Here is a 15,572-nt window from a genome sequence, read left to right on the forward strand (position 1 = left end):
GTATAATCAAGACTATTATAATAATTCTGTATGGTGACAGATGATAACTATACTTATCATGGTAAGAATTACATAATGAATGGAATTGTCAAATCACCATATTGCACATCTAAACCTGATATAATATTATATGTCAACTATACTTCAATAAATAAATAGGTAAAAGCACACATTTTGTATCCATTCAACACATACTGATTCTTCATTCATGAACTATCCACTCAAAATATACTGAGGCACTGTTCTAGCAATTAGGAATGAGCCAAACAAATGTAAATTTCTGCCCTCATAGAAACTACATTCTAGTTAAGGTAACAGTGAGGGCAAATATTTTTAGACTAAATATCTAAAAAACAAATATTCTAAAAATATGGTGTTTTAAAAGGTGATACATGCTTTGAAGAAAAATAAAGCAGAGAAACAAAAAAAAGACTATCAAGGGGTAAGTAGTGTAATTTTAAATAGGGTGTTCAGAGAAGGCTTCACTAATAAGATGAAAGTGGAGCAGACCTGAAGGAGATGAAGAAATGAGTCCAGCAGATCTGAGTCCAGATGAAGAAATGAGTTCCAGTCTGGGAAATAGGGTTTTAGGCATTTCTCAACCATTCCATCAAAGAAAAAAGGCAACGGATATTATAGCATTAATAGCTGGTTTTAACTGTGGCACCTTAAAACTAAAAGTGCTTCTTTACTGTGTTTTATAAATGACTATCTCATAGCCCTTTAAAAGTATATACAGTAAAGCTTAACTCTGGCTGATCATTCTATCCCAATATTCAGTTAATTCTTTGCCAATTACTTTATGCCTCATGGAAATACCACAGAAGCAATCATAGAGAATGTAGCCTTATTCTAATCACAGCTAAAATTTTGATTTTCATATTGGTAGAATTTCGGAGTATATGTGATGATATAAGGCAATTGACACTCAATGTTATGTTGAAGGGACAATAAGAAATAGTGGGGAATATAATGAGCTAGAGATGACATGTTCCATTAGTTGTCCAGCCACTAGTTAGCTCCAATCAACTGAAGATTTAAACACACACATATAACATGGATATAAAGTAGAGTGAGATTGTTCTCTAGGCTTCCTATCACCTTCTAGTTCCTGGCTCAAATCCCTTCTCAGCTCAGGCTGCATTCTTGCCTTTCACATCCATGAAAGAACTGCCATCATGAATAGTTGCCTAAGCAAAGTATGGGTAGTTTCTTTAGTAGAATACAAAGTGTCCTCAATAATGCAGACAAAGGAAAATAAAAGATGAATTAGGGCTTCTATCTGAAAGCTACAAGTTAGTGAATTATCAACTCATCATGTAAAGGAAGTATTCATGATCTGGATGAAAAAGTACATGACAAGGCATTATATGTAACCTATTTAAAAAATATATTTTTTTAAGATTTTATTTATTTATTTGACAGAGAGAGACCACAAGTAGGCAGAGAGGCAGGCAGAGAGAGAGGAGGAAGCAGGCTCTCCGCTAAGCAGAGAGTCCGATGCGGGGCCTGATCCCAGGGTCCTGAGACCATGACCTGAGCCGAAGGCAGAGGCTTTAACCCACTGAACCACCCAGGCGACCCATATTTAAAAATTTTAAAAGATAAAAAAATAAATTTACAGAGGTGAAATGCCAGATGAAACTTACAAAATAGCATCCAAAACCTGGTCCGTGATTCTTTGGACAACATGGCCAGATAAAAAACATGAAAAGAGAGTGGAAGAGGATATGACTAGAAGAGACTATTTAATGAAAAGGAATTTTGAAGAGGGCCTGATAATGCTGGAAGACGTAGTCCCTAAGAGGGAAGACTGTGGAACCTAGCCCCTCACCTCGAACTCTGGTGGGGAGAGATTCCAATTAGACTCTGGAGAGAGATCATTCTGGGACCTGTGAGGGTGAGGGCATAGTGAACTAGGGTGCTTGTGGAGAGAAGAGATGGAGGAATGTTTGGCAATGGGTCGGAGTGTTCTATGTGGAGAGAAAACTAGAAGGTGTAAGACCAGTTCACTTAGTGCTTTGGTGGCAGAGCCAGGATAGCTGCCTCGTCACTGAGGTTGTGTGTGTCCCCAGAGTTTGCTGAAACAAGGAATGCCTAAGTGTTTCCTATGTGCTATAAGTGAGACAGGGCTAGCAAGGAGTCACCTTGTGTCCTATTCTAGAAGAGCAGAAGTCCTGAAGCAAGAAGCTAGAAATGGAAGCAATCCCTAGAAGCTGTAGGAGGACGCTCTAGTCACTAGTCAGATTAGACATGCAATCTCTTGAATCAAGGGAACAGCAAGTAAGAAATCTCCCATTTAGAATTCTCAAAGGATCCAATGGAAGGGACCACAAGAGAAAGAGTGGGCTTTAACCATGCCAAGCCCAGAGAATACAAAACCATCCAGCCAACATTTGTAGTCCATTACCTCTCTTCTCTCCCATGCTTTATCACTGATGGAGTAGAGAACACCCACAGGAGAAAAAGAATAAGAAAGAGTGTAAATGATCACTTCATCCCAGGCTTTAGTTGAGAGAAGATGAGAGACATCTTTGAATAAAGACTAAAGTTTTAATTAACAGTTGGAACCAGATGCTTTCATTTTTTGAATCGCGACTGTTTTGGGGACAGAAACTTACTCCAACACAGTCTGTGAATTCAGTAACTCCTGAGTAGCTGAGGAAAGTCCTCCCCTCACTGAATAAAGTTGAAAGGGGCATTGGGAGATAAAGATTTGATCACATCCCATGAATCATGTATTTAATTTATCAGTTACACATACCTATTATATATATGTAATCTTCATTATAAATGTTGTGGTTTTCACATTTTAAGACATCTGCAAATAATTGGGCATGCTTAATTTAAATGCTATAGTAAATTTAATCATACCCATACATTTAGTATATAATGAGCTCTCAGTAAGGAATGAATTGTTGTAAGTCTGCATAGAGACAGTATAGCAGATGCAACTGGTGCATCACCCATAGCCCCTAGACTCCCCCTAAGTTCACCTCCATGTGAAGCAGAGGAGTTCCCTGCAGCGGGGCAGCTTCCCTCCTCCAATGATACTGTCTAATCTAGTGATATAATTATCCAAAAAATGTAAACAGAAATTGTATAAAAGGATAAATGTGGTCCCTTTTGAGGAACATGAGACAGAGTGAGAAAGAGAAAGGCAGAGAACTATGGCTTTACTTATTAACTCTTTTTTTTTTTAATTCTCCAAAGTATTTAGGTATATGTACATCCCCAAAAGAAGTGTATGCAAGATATGTTATTATGTTCTAATATAAGGTGCAGAAAATTATTATTAATAATTTTAATTATATTATCATATATAATATATCATATATTACTATATATTATTATGATCGTTAACAATAATATTATTGTTATATAACAATATAACAATATAATTAATTATATAACAATATAATTATTGTTAATAATTATAATAATTATTATTATTATATCCAATTTCAATAGAACTAAATGTATGTATACCACCAGCATAAACTTTGTAGAACTTCTCTTAAAATAAATCACTTTTGGGCGCCTGGGTGGCTCAGTGGGTTAAGCCGCTGCCTTCGGCTCAGGTCATGATCCCAGGATCCTGGGATCGAGTCCCGCATCGGGCTCTCTGCTCAGCAGGGATCCTGCTTCCCTCTCTCTCTCTCTCGGCCTGCCTCTCTGTCTACTTGTAATCTCTGTCTGTCAAATAAACAAATAAAATATTTTAAAAAAAATAAATAAATAAATCACTTTTTTTGTTGCAATTTGACCAATGTTAATGGTTCAGAGAAGGTAATAAGACAGGTGTCATCTTGAGAAGGAGAAAGAAGTCTCCTCCAAGCCTGGAAGAGTAAGAGGTTTAGTGGAGAGGACCTCCTTCCAAGACCTCCTTCCCACTTTCAGCTAAAATCTCAGATTGCAACAGGAGGCATATTTAACAGGTTCAGGAAAAACTGAAAATGAGAGGGTTTTGGTCTGGTTTCTCATTTGGTCTTTTGGGAGGACCACACTGTAAACAATTAAATGGTGCAATGGAGGAGAAGCACGGCCTGAGTTTATCTTTCGAGAACATCTGACAGCAGCGCTTATGTGGTATGAATGATGCAAGGGGCACTCGTTTTTTGGGGTTTTTATGGGTCCATTGGAGAGAAGACAGGCGTAGTCCTTCTGGGAAGCAGGACTAGGAGGGCAAGACAGGAGATGGGGAGCACAACAAGGACCCAGAAAACAACTCCTGGATTTTCATGCAGATGTGAAACTTCCTCTATTATCCCCCAGCCACCACAAACACACCTTGGATTACCCCAGAAGCCAAGTAGTCATTTTGGTAAGAAAAAGGGCTAAGGATGAAATCTGAAAAACTCAGCATTTATTCAAGAACTCTGGTGCACAAAAAAGGACCTTATAAACAATGACCAGAACTTCACAAAATACACCTTTAGAAGGTTTAAACACACACACACACACAAACACACATTGTAACTGTCACCGCTGAGTTTGAACGTGAAATATGATACATCATGAAATCACAATCTGAGTGGTAAAATGCTAATTTTTCCTCTGAGACTATAAAATATACTCAAGTTTTTGTCAGATACGATTGAGAATAAACAGGATAGAGTGCCATCTTATGGAAAGACCTCCTACCACTGTCTCGTGGGACCCAGTAGCCCTCCCCCCACAACCAGCCCATGGTCCCATTTCTGTCTCAGCATCAGATCATGCATGCATATCAGAGTCCACTAGTGTGAAACCAATTAATCAAAAGCACATAAGGTTTACATTGAGATAATTAACTTCAAAACAAACATAAATCTTAAGAGCATTTTCTACATAACAGCAGGAGTATGCGGAATGAGCCATGTTTCCCTCAAACCCAGTGCCAACTGTAACATTTCAAACAGCCTTGCTCTCTCTAATACAAGGTGACCAGGTCTTACTTTAAGCTGTTGTTTTATATTTGATGACAAAACAGCGACTTGAAAATAAAAATGTGCAGTAAGTCAACCAGCCACTTCCCCAATGTTGAGCTTATTTCTACAGCCATTTTTTGGTGCAGTTTTTCTCATTACAATGAATGAATTAAAGATTGCTGCAGCACCACAGACATGACCTCAGTTGAGTTAAGACGCTAAAGCCCTTTCCTACCCTCATTAGGGGTACCACTGCAGAAGAACATACAGACTGAAATGAACCAAGAGTGATTTTCCAGCAGGTTGTAAAACCATACCTAGAGGCAGCTTTGCTGGCAAGAGAAGCTATTTCTACAGCATGACATATTAAAAAGAGCATGGGCTTTGAAGACAGATCTTTTCCCCTCCTTGGTAAAATAAGATTAGTAATATTAAGTTACTTAAATTCTTATGTGTAAACAATAGACACTGACTCTAGCTGATTCTGGGGGTGGGGGGAACCTTTATTTAAAAGAGAAAGTGTGGGGATGCCTGGGTGGCTCAGTTGGTTAAGTGTTTGTCTTCAGCTCAGGTCATGATCTCAGGGTCCTAGGATGGAGTTCTGCATCAGGCTCTTTCCTCGGCGGGGAGCCTGTTTCTTCTTCTGCCTACCACTCCCACTGCTGGTGTGTGTGTGTGCGCTCTCTCTCTCTCTCTCTCATACACACACACACGCACGTGCGCAAATAAATAAATATATAAAATCTTAAGAAACAAAACAAAACCAAGTATGTTTCACTGGGTCTTAAGGAAGGGCAGAGAACAAGGCTCAGAGGCTGACAGAGTCAGTTTGCCTCTCAGATGCCATGGGCACCTTCTCTTTCTTTCTCCACTCTTCCATCAGTCATAAGCATATATGTATGGAAGATAACTTTTGCCCATTGGTCAGCTACAAATACTTGAAGATTTGTAACAAGACTGAAATTGTGCACATTCCATCAAGGAAGAGACCACTATCCCCTAAGTCAAGGCTGGCACACAATGGCTGCTCAGCTAGAACTGTTTTAGTAATAAAGTTGTAAAAAACAAGGAACAGGGGCACTGGGGTGGCTCAGTGGTTTAGGTCTCTGCCTTTGGCTCAGGTCCTGATCTTGGGGTCCTGGGATCAAGCCCTGTATCGGGCTCCCTGCTCAGTGGGGAATCTGCTTGTCCCTATGCCCCTCCCCCTGCTCACGCTCTCTCACGCTCTCTCTCTCTCTCTCTCTCTCTGTCTCTTTCTTTTTCCCTTTCTCTAATAAACAAAATTTAAAAAAAAAAAGATGAAAAATATAGGTAAAGATTCATGCTGCGTGGCACATAATATACAAGTAACGAATGTATTTTCTTCTCTCAGTTTATGATGCTCACTTCTCTGGAAACTGTTATATAAACCATTTATATTTAGCAATTGGAGAATAAGCTTTCTGATTTATAGTATAGCATGTTTAAATGGTAAATATATATTCCATAAATTATCAATTTAAAAGTAATTAAAATGTAATATATGTAGTGATTGGTAAAGATTTTTTAATTCAATTAACCCCCCCTTTTTTTTAGAAAAAGATTTAGAAGCCTCTGTGTGTTATATCCTTAGTTAATATTCTGAAAATGAAAGTAAATACCACATAATAAAGAGTTTTAATTTTAGATCACCTGCTAAAGCAACTTTTAAACATACTTTTTTCAGTAATTATGATTAAAAATTTAGTATTAACATTCTACAAGGCATTAACATAAATGTTTAATAATCATTTTTAAAAATTAGTATTTCATTTTCATTAGAAAGCAATGCTTTTTCAAACATACAGAGTAGTCCTTAATGGTCTCATTTACTATCCTTCATTTTTGTTATGAAATGTTCATGTCCTCCACAGATTATTTGCTTTACTAATGAAGTAATCATTATCACAGCCTAGATTTTCTCTGTATTCAATCATTGGAATTCAATAATTTTATTATAAAGATGGTATCATTTTCTAGGCAAGGAACTGAAAAAGTGGAGGGGAAGGTAATTTACCATAGTAACTCTGAATAATCTTATCTTTCTACCTCTGAAATGTGGGGGTTTTATGAAATTACAAAATAAATATAAAAGTAATTCAAGATGTTTTGAACCATGGTAAATCAGAGTTAAGCAGACCATGCCACAAAGCTATTTACACAACACAGCATTTTTGGCCATCTGGATCGTTGTTAAACTAGACCAACATAATGATGAAACAAACACACAGGCAGAAGGACCAGAGCCACGTGCAGCAAAGCCAGCTCTCACCTCAACACTATGTGTGGCCCCATGTCTAGAAATGACTTGGAATCAGAGGTCCCAAGAAAACACACTTTCCACAAAAAACTTATTTTTAAAAAAATATTACACATAATATACATTAAAGGAAAATACAAATAAACAAAACCAGAATGAAAACCATTGTAATCCTACCACATAAGTAAATCCTATTAACATTTTGGTGTATTTCCCTCTAATTGCATTTGTATAAATGTGTGTATGTGTGTAAATGTGTTGGTGCATGTGTAGATATAGACAAAAATAAAATTACACTGTATAACCTAATTTCCTCACCTAGCAATATTTCTGCCCTCACAATATTCCATGGCATGGATCTACAAAATTATTTACCCAATCCTCTCCTTGGGTATTTGAGTTAGTTCTAATTCTTTCAATATAAATGTAATTATGATAAACATACACTGATAGACTGACTTCATTTTTTTTTTTTGACCCCTGTTTTCAAACCCTGCCCCATCCTCCTCTTCTGCTTGTCTCATATCTGGGGCAAACTCCACAAACCCCACAGGGACCCTCATCCCAGCCTCAACCCCAACAGAAAGCAAAGCCACTTACTCATCCTTCTTTTTGTTCCAGTCATTCAGGTAACGGGAATAAGAAACCTTTTCGTATCCTCTTTGTGTATGTGTGACATCATTCTCAACACCCAGACCAAATCTGAGTGAAATGTGGACCTCGAAGCCACAGGATCATGATAGCAGGGTTGGTGCTGTAAGCGTGATGCTCGGGGTCATGACCACCATCACCAGCAGATCTTTGTTCTCCTGCATCTGCCTTGCCAACTGGATCATCTTCCTGTGGCAAACACATACCCTGGGCTGCTGTGTGCCAGCTAGTGTTGAGTTTTGAGTTGTGTTACCACCTGCCGGCAAGCCTGCGTTTTGAGCTGGCCTATACTCTGTCGCATTTGTAGAAGCCTACCAAGCCTGTGTTATAGATGTACCCCACCTAAAACCACAAGTTTCCATAACTGATGTTAGAGATAGAAGTGTGGAATTGGGGCTCTTCTTAAAGTGGACCTGGGTAGTTTGTCTTGGTCAAGATCCATCTGTGTGACAGATTAAATCATGTCTCAATTCCAGCCGATGGTAGGCCCATTCATGCTGTTCCTTACACATTGGCCCACTTTGAATTGTGTCTTCAATAAATGGTGCTGGGAAAACTGGACAGCTGTATGTAGAAGAATGAAACTCAACCATTCTCTTACACCGTACACAAAGATCAACTCAAAATGGATAAAAGACCTCAACGTGAGACAGGAATCTATCAGAATCTTAGAGGAGAACATAGGCAGTAATCTCTTTGATATCAGCCACAGCAACTTCTTTCAAGATACGTCTCCAAAGGCAAAGGAAACAAAAGCGAAAATAAACTTCTGGGACTTCATCAAAATCAAAAGCTTCTGCACAGCAAAGGAAACAGTCAAAAAAACAAAGAGGCAACCCACGGAATGGGAGAAGATATTTGCAAATGACAGTACAGACAAAAGGTTGATATCCAGGATCTATAATGAACTCCTCAAACTCAACCCACACGAAACAGACAAACACATCAAAAAATGGGCAGAAGATATGAACAGACACTTCTCCAATCAAGAAATACAAATGTGTTCTCTACCAAAAAAGGGCTCTAGAATCTACCCAAACTGCAGGGGAACATGCACTCCTAGAGACTGTAACTGTACAAGAAATTCCCTCCTCTGCCCCATGCTACACTCCGTTAGAACAGCAACCTCTGGCACACAGGGAACCCTTCTGGAGATGGAGGCTTTCACCAGCCCTGAGCCTCTGACTCCTCAAATCTAACTGACTGTTATGCCTTGGGTTATGGGGACAGGACACCGAAGACTCAGGACAAGCACAGAGGTCTCCTTATTAAAGCACTTACAGAATGAGCCAAACTTGGACCATTTGGTATATTCCACCTATAACAGAAAGGGGCTTCATCTGTCCTCATTCCCTTGCCAGATGCAATAGCATCAGAGGATGTCACCCCTCTTCAGACCCACTGGCCACTTAGGAAACCCACAGGAATCAAATGAGTGATCAGAAAGGGAGTTCATAAACTTCACATATGAGGGAGCTCCCTAGAGAGTTGCTTCTGTCCATCCTCTAACTAGTACATCCCTGATCAAAGACAGCATCCAACGATCAGCATCACGAACCAACTTCAGACAACTGTCTTAGCACTGGAAAAGGAACTAAACAATTATCAGCCCTTTCTGCACATTTTTATAGATTCTTGGAACACTAATAATGGTCAAGAGCAACAACAATTCTTTATCCAAGATTTCTCCCAGTAAGAATTTCTTGCCTGACACCCAAAATATAAATTAAGGTCACACATGTTTCTACACATGCTAAAGCCATTGAATAAGGTCTCACCAAGACACTCCTTATTCCATTCAGTGTTCTAGTCATTATTGATGTTAACCACGGCACTCATTTTACTTCTCAGAATACACAATACTGGGCTCTTGAACAAGATGTTTAATGGAACTTTTACTTTACTTATGAGTTAGAGTTCAGGTCTCATAGCATGTCATAATGGCTTAAACGAGTTCAAAATCATTTAATAAAATATGGCATATTTCCATCATTGATCCCAAATCTGGGAATTGCAATAAAGAGTCTGACTCTATTTTTGATTTTTGACCACAGACAACTTTCAAGCCTCACCTGAGGGGATAAGAGGACTTGGGACCTCCCTTCTTTTGGTGCCCCTGGAAAATTCAAATCATGCAAGTGGCTGGTCCCGCACAAAAACACTCATCTCAGCCCCATTTCCTAATCACACTCAAAACCAAAATCACTCATCTCTCCCTCCAATCAAGTCTTTCCAAGTCAGTTTTGGTGTCGGCTCTGCTCTTCCCAGAAAGTCCTATTGTATGAATTATAAACTTTTTTTATAGCTTCTTGGTGCATGTGTGGTTTCATCAGTATCAACATCTGAAGCTATCCTGGGTGAGGGATTGATCCCACTCTTGCATGGAAACTACAAAAGATACACATACCTGGTTGGGTACTTATCTTATTATTGCCACAGGAAAAATTCCTTGAAGCAGAATACTTACAGTTTCTAATTTTTACTCTTACCCAGTGGTGTAAATTATCTGTTACTTGCAAATATTAAATAAGATGCTCTTTTATCTTTGATAGTCTGATAGATGAAAAATAGCACCACATTATTTAATTTGAATTTATTTGATTCTTAGAGGTGTTAAACAAGTTTTAAAATTATTTTTCTACATTATTCATCTATTTTTTTCCTATTATGTACTTCTTATTGATACCAATTGTCTTTCTTGCGATTAGTCTTTTTCTTTACCTTATTAACTCTGAAGAGATTTGTGTATTAATATTAATCCTTCATATATGCAATCTAATATACTCAAATATATATGAATTTATAGGTGTAAAATATAAACAATTTAAAAAATATGTCGCATATGCAAAATAGCATTTGTCCAAAAATAACATTTGCAATTGCCTTATTTTACTATATGGCACTGTTTGTAATAGAAAACCTTTAAAAAAATTTTTTTAGATTTTTTTTTATTTTTAAGTAATGTCTACACCCAATACTGGGCTTGAACTCTCAATCCCAATATCAAGAGTCACGTGCTCCACCAACTGAACCAGCTAGGTGCCCAAAGCTTTAAAATTTTTGTATGAAATTCAGTCTTTTTTTTAATGAACATTAATTATAATTTCACAGTAGATATACTATTAGGATTTTGATAATGAAAATAAAAAGTTATCCAGCATGGGGCGCCTGGGTGGCTCAGTGGGTTAAAGCCTCTGCCTTTGGCTCAGGTCATGATTCCAGAGTCCTGGGATCGAGCCCACATTGGGCTCTCTGCTCAGCATGGAGCTTGTCCTCCTCTCTCCCTGCCTGCCTCTCTGCCTACTTGTGATCTGTCTGTCAAATAAATAAATAAAATCTTAAAAAAAAAAAAAAGAAAGTTATCCAGCAATTTTGATCCTTAATATGATAGTTTGCCATATATATGTTTAAATATATTAACACTAACAAATATTACTATATTAAGCACATATTAAGTTTAAACACATATTAATATAAGGATGAGATGTTGCCACTTTGTAAAGAATTCCATTAAAAAAAACAAAAATGGGCGCCTGGGTGGCTCAGTCGTTTAAGCCGCTGCCTTCGGCTCGGGTCATGATCTCAGGGTCCTGGGATCGAATCCCGCATCGGGCTCTCTGCTCAGCGGGGAGCCTGCTTCCTCCTCTCTCTCTCTGCCTACTTGTGATTTCTCTCTCTGTCAAATAAATAAACAAAAAATCTTTTTTAAAAAATGGAATAAGAGCTGGCTATAAAATTCAGTCTTCTAATGTTAGTTTACATTGATGATCTGAGATTTTTTTTTTCCTCTAACAAGTTAGGAAAAGTTCAAGTTTCTATTTGTAATGGAGAAGAGGGATGCCATTTTTGGGTTTCCTATGATAGCTCAAATTTCCTATAACTATTGAGCTAACCAGATATCATACAAGGAGATGTGGCCTCTGAATATGGCAACAATTCTCATTGTCAACATCCAGTTTTACAATGCAGAATCTATTGAATTACAGAAATATTGTCTGAATATTGCCCCCTCCAGTTTATACACAAAATAGCAGTCAGTGATTTTATTAAATCTTAAGTGGGACCATACACCCGTCTTTTCTAAACCTTCCGGTGGCTTCTTTTATTGCTTAAAGCAGTGATTCTCTGCAGTGATTTTGCCCCAGGAAATATCTGGCAATGTCTAGAGACATTTTTAATTTTCATTCTGGGGGCAGGCTACTGTAATCTAATAAGAGGACAGAGATACTACTAGACATGGAACAATACATTGGGAAATACTAAGAGTACCAGGCCTTGCTAAGACATGCAGACCTCTAGGGGATTTGTCTATTGTCCCCAACAATCATTATTCTAACTATAATCTTTCCTCCCTTACTTTACACTAGGTACACTGGCCTTGCATTCTGTTCCATAATCAGTCAGAAAGGCTATCACCCCAGGATCTTTGCCCTGCTATTTCTTTGCTTGGAGACCATCCCATGCATCTCAACATGGTTTACTCCGTCCCTCCCAGCATGTCTCTACTCAAATGCCATCTTTTCAATAACGACTTGTCTGCTCACAGGCTGTCAACTTTCAGTCTCTCCTGTGCCTAACACTTTCTCTAATGCCTCCCTGTTTTTTTCTCTTTGGCATTTACCACTATCTAACAAACTATAAGTTTTGCTAATGTCATATACTGTCTTATTCCCTAATTAGTACACAAGCTCCAGGAGAGCAGATTTTTATCTTTGCTCTCTTAACTTTTTCTTCCCACTGCTGAATTGCCAAGAACCTTGAAAACTGCTTGACAGTAGTGTAGGTAGTCAAAAAATTGTTAAATAAATGAATTAATGTCCAAAATCTTTGATGTTCTCTATTTGTTGTACCCCAGAGACTCTACTATCTCCAATATATAGTTGTGAGTATTGGTTTTTTCAAGTTAGTTTAAGTAACAGGAAAAATTTGGCTGTATCAGATCAAATATTTTTTGCCCCATTTCTTCAGAAATCACAAATTTAAAGAAAGGATTAGAGACAAAAAAGATATAGAAAAATCAGCATCCCAGCCAATGCCTTTTCTAAATCTTCTCTAAGAATTGTTAGTTTCCAACCACATCCTGAGAAGACAATTTATTTTACATTTCCAGACATCTGAGGATAGAGTCGTTGCTTTATTTTTTTTAATTAGAGAAAGTCTAATAATTATACTATTTCAACCCATGAGACTCATTTTCTGCTGCTCTATTCAACTTCTAGGATGCTTTAGCATTCTGCCAAATCTACATTCTAAAGGAATCCAATCCCTACAGACATTCAAAAAAAGATGGCTATAAAAATATAAACTATTTGCATTATAACTTCAAATCTGGACTTATTTCCTGGGTCTAAAGTAGAATGCCATTTATATGAAGCAAATGAAGCAAGAGCTACAATCAACCAATACTCATAGCCTGATGCTGAATAAATTGAGTTCCCCCTTGGCCAACTCAGCAGATGAACATCACAGACCACATGCAGCTCAGAGGGCTTGTGCCTATCAAATCAAGGGCTTCCATCCCTGCCAACCTGTCATAGAAGGGACTGAATAGACTTCTCCAAAACCCACTCATGTGGAAAATTTGACAGTGAAAAGAATATTTCTCTAGGCTTAAAGATGATTGAAAGCAAAATGTGAATTTGAATCTCATAAAGTTGATTCTCTGCCTTCATCAGCCAACAGATCAAATGAAGTATACACCAAGCCTCCCTTCTCTATGATTTTAGGCCATCGGTTTATTAATGCAGGTAGAAATTCTGCATGGTTCAGTAATTTGTGCAGATTTGTTTTCAAAACAGGAAGGGGCTATAGTTTAATTTTGGCAGTAGGGCTGCTATCAAATGAGTATTTATCTCAATCCTCAAGTCCAAACACATAAATGTGAAGGGATATTTTATGGAGTCAAATTGAGCCCTCGGAGATAATTTTCAAGTACGCTAAGTCCACAAAGCTGTATAGACCTTAGTTCACATTCCGCTAGTGCTTTCTTATGTTTTGTTTTATATTGTTTGGGGACTGTGGAGGAGAGGAATGTATGGGACAGAAAATAGACAGGAGGCAAACCTCTTGTACCACAGCCAATGCTTCTCTTCAAGTAGGTGACCCAGAGATAGCAACATAATGTCTTCTCCTGGGCAAGCAGGACTTATCAATAGTGATGGTCAAGAGAGCCACCCTGGGAGAGCCTGATGCTGAAGGTGCAGGTTTACTTATGCTCTGAGTTGTGGGAGAGGCTTTGGAGTTAGACCGACATGGGTTTGCATTCTGTTCCTGCCAGTTATGAGCAATTTTTAACCTTGCTGCATCATCTATAAATAGGGATGGTGTTCTTTATATCAAAGGGTCTGTGTGAACATTAAACATCCATAAAATGATTTAAACATAACATTCAATATAAATGATAATCATTATTTTAGAATGATAGAGTATATACCCCCACACACACACTCACATATATAAACCCCACAATTGTTTATAGCCTCTTTTGTTCCAAAAATGATGAGAGGACATTTTCAAAATGCATTTTTTAAAAATTTGAAAATTTTACAAAAAACAAAAAGAGGAAGTTAAAAAATTGGGATAAGCACCAATTATGCCAAGGAATGAAATTATGACTTATGAAATTAGTTCTCAAAATACATATGAAAGATTTTTAATTTCACTAAATTTGGGCCAGAGGTTTTATTTCAAATCTCACAGATAGCAAGAGGAGGAAATCTGATCATTTAAAGGTTCTCAGGACCAAAAAAGTAAAAATGTTTTGTTCAGATGGAGCAAAACTATATTTAGCATGACAAACATTCATATTGTCGACAGAACAAAGAGTTTTGCAAAGGTCTGTTTCTTAAATACTTTTCAAAATATATCAAAATGCCCATGATTCCTTTCAAAAGAAAAAAATTCTCTTATTCTAAGGCAGGAAGACTATGTATAGAGACAAACATAATAAGTGAACAAGGTAGTTTCAAACAAATCTCCATGAATTCTTTGCTTCTCCACCCCTTCTTTGATCCCTTTCTTCTTGAAAAGAGCAGGACTTAATATTCATTTCTAATAAATAAAGTACAGTGAAAACATAGGTATGAGATTTCAGACACCAGGTCATAAAAAGGTAGGCTTTTCTCTTGTTCTTTTCTCCTTTTCTTGGATTACTCATTCTGAAGGAAGCCAGCTGGCATTGTGAGCTGCCCCATGCAGAGGCTGATGCGGCAAGGAACTGAGGTCTGTTCCCAACAGCTCATGATAAACTGAGGCTTCCTATTCAAACACGATACAGGTTGGAAGTAAATCCTCAGCTCTAGACAAGCTTTTGGATGACTGCAGCCCAGGCAGGTGCGCTGACTGCAACCTCACGAGAATCACGGACCTAGAACCACCTAGCTGAGTTGCAAACCAGTGTTTGCTATTTTAAGCTGGTAAATTTTAAGGTAATTTGTTATACAGAAACAGATAGCTAACGTACCTTCCTTAGAGAGAAAAACTAGAAGATTTAAGCTATTGTAATTGGTAGACCATAACACATTACTATTGGTTGCCTAAAGACAAAATAAATATTTTTTAGTATCTTTCAACGGTACAAGAACTGCATGTCTACAAGATTTTGCAAGCTTCTACTTGTGGAAAAATAGAGATATGCACAATTTAATGAGTCTAATTGAAAACACTTTGAGTTTCTTTTCTAGGTCAAAGTGATTTTTTTTTCCATTTCCAGTTTTTTTCCCCTTATGAGCCCC

Source organism: Neovison vison, chromosome 4 (genome assembly GCF_020171115.1).
Source record: "Neovison vison isolate M4711 chromosome 4, ASM_NN_V1, whole genome shotgun sequence".
In the NCBI taxonomy this organism is placed as follows: Eukaryota; Metazoa; Chordata; class Mammalia; order Carnivora; family Mustelidae; genus Neogale; species Neogale vison.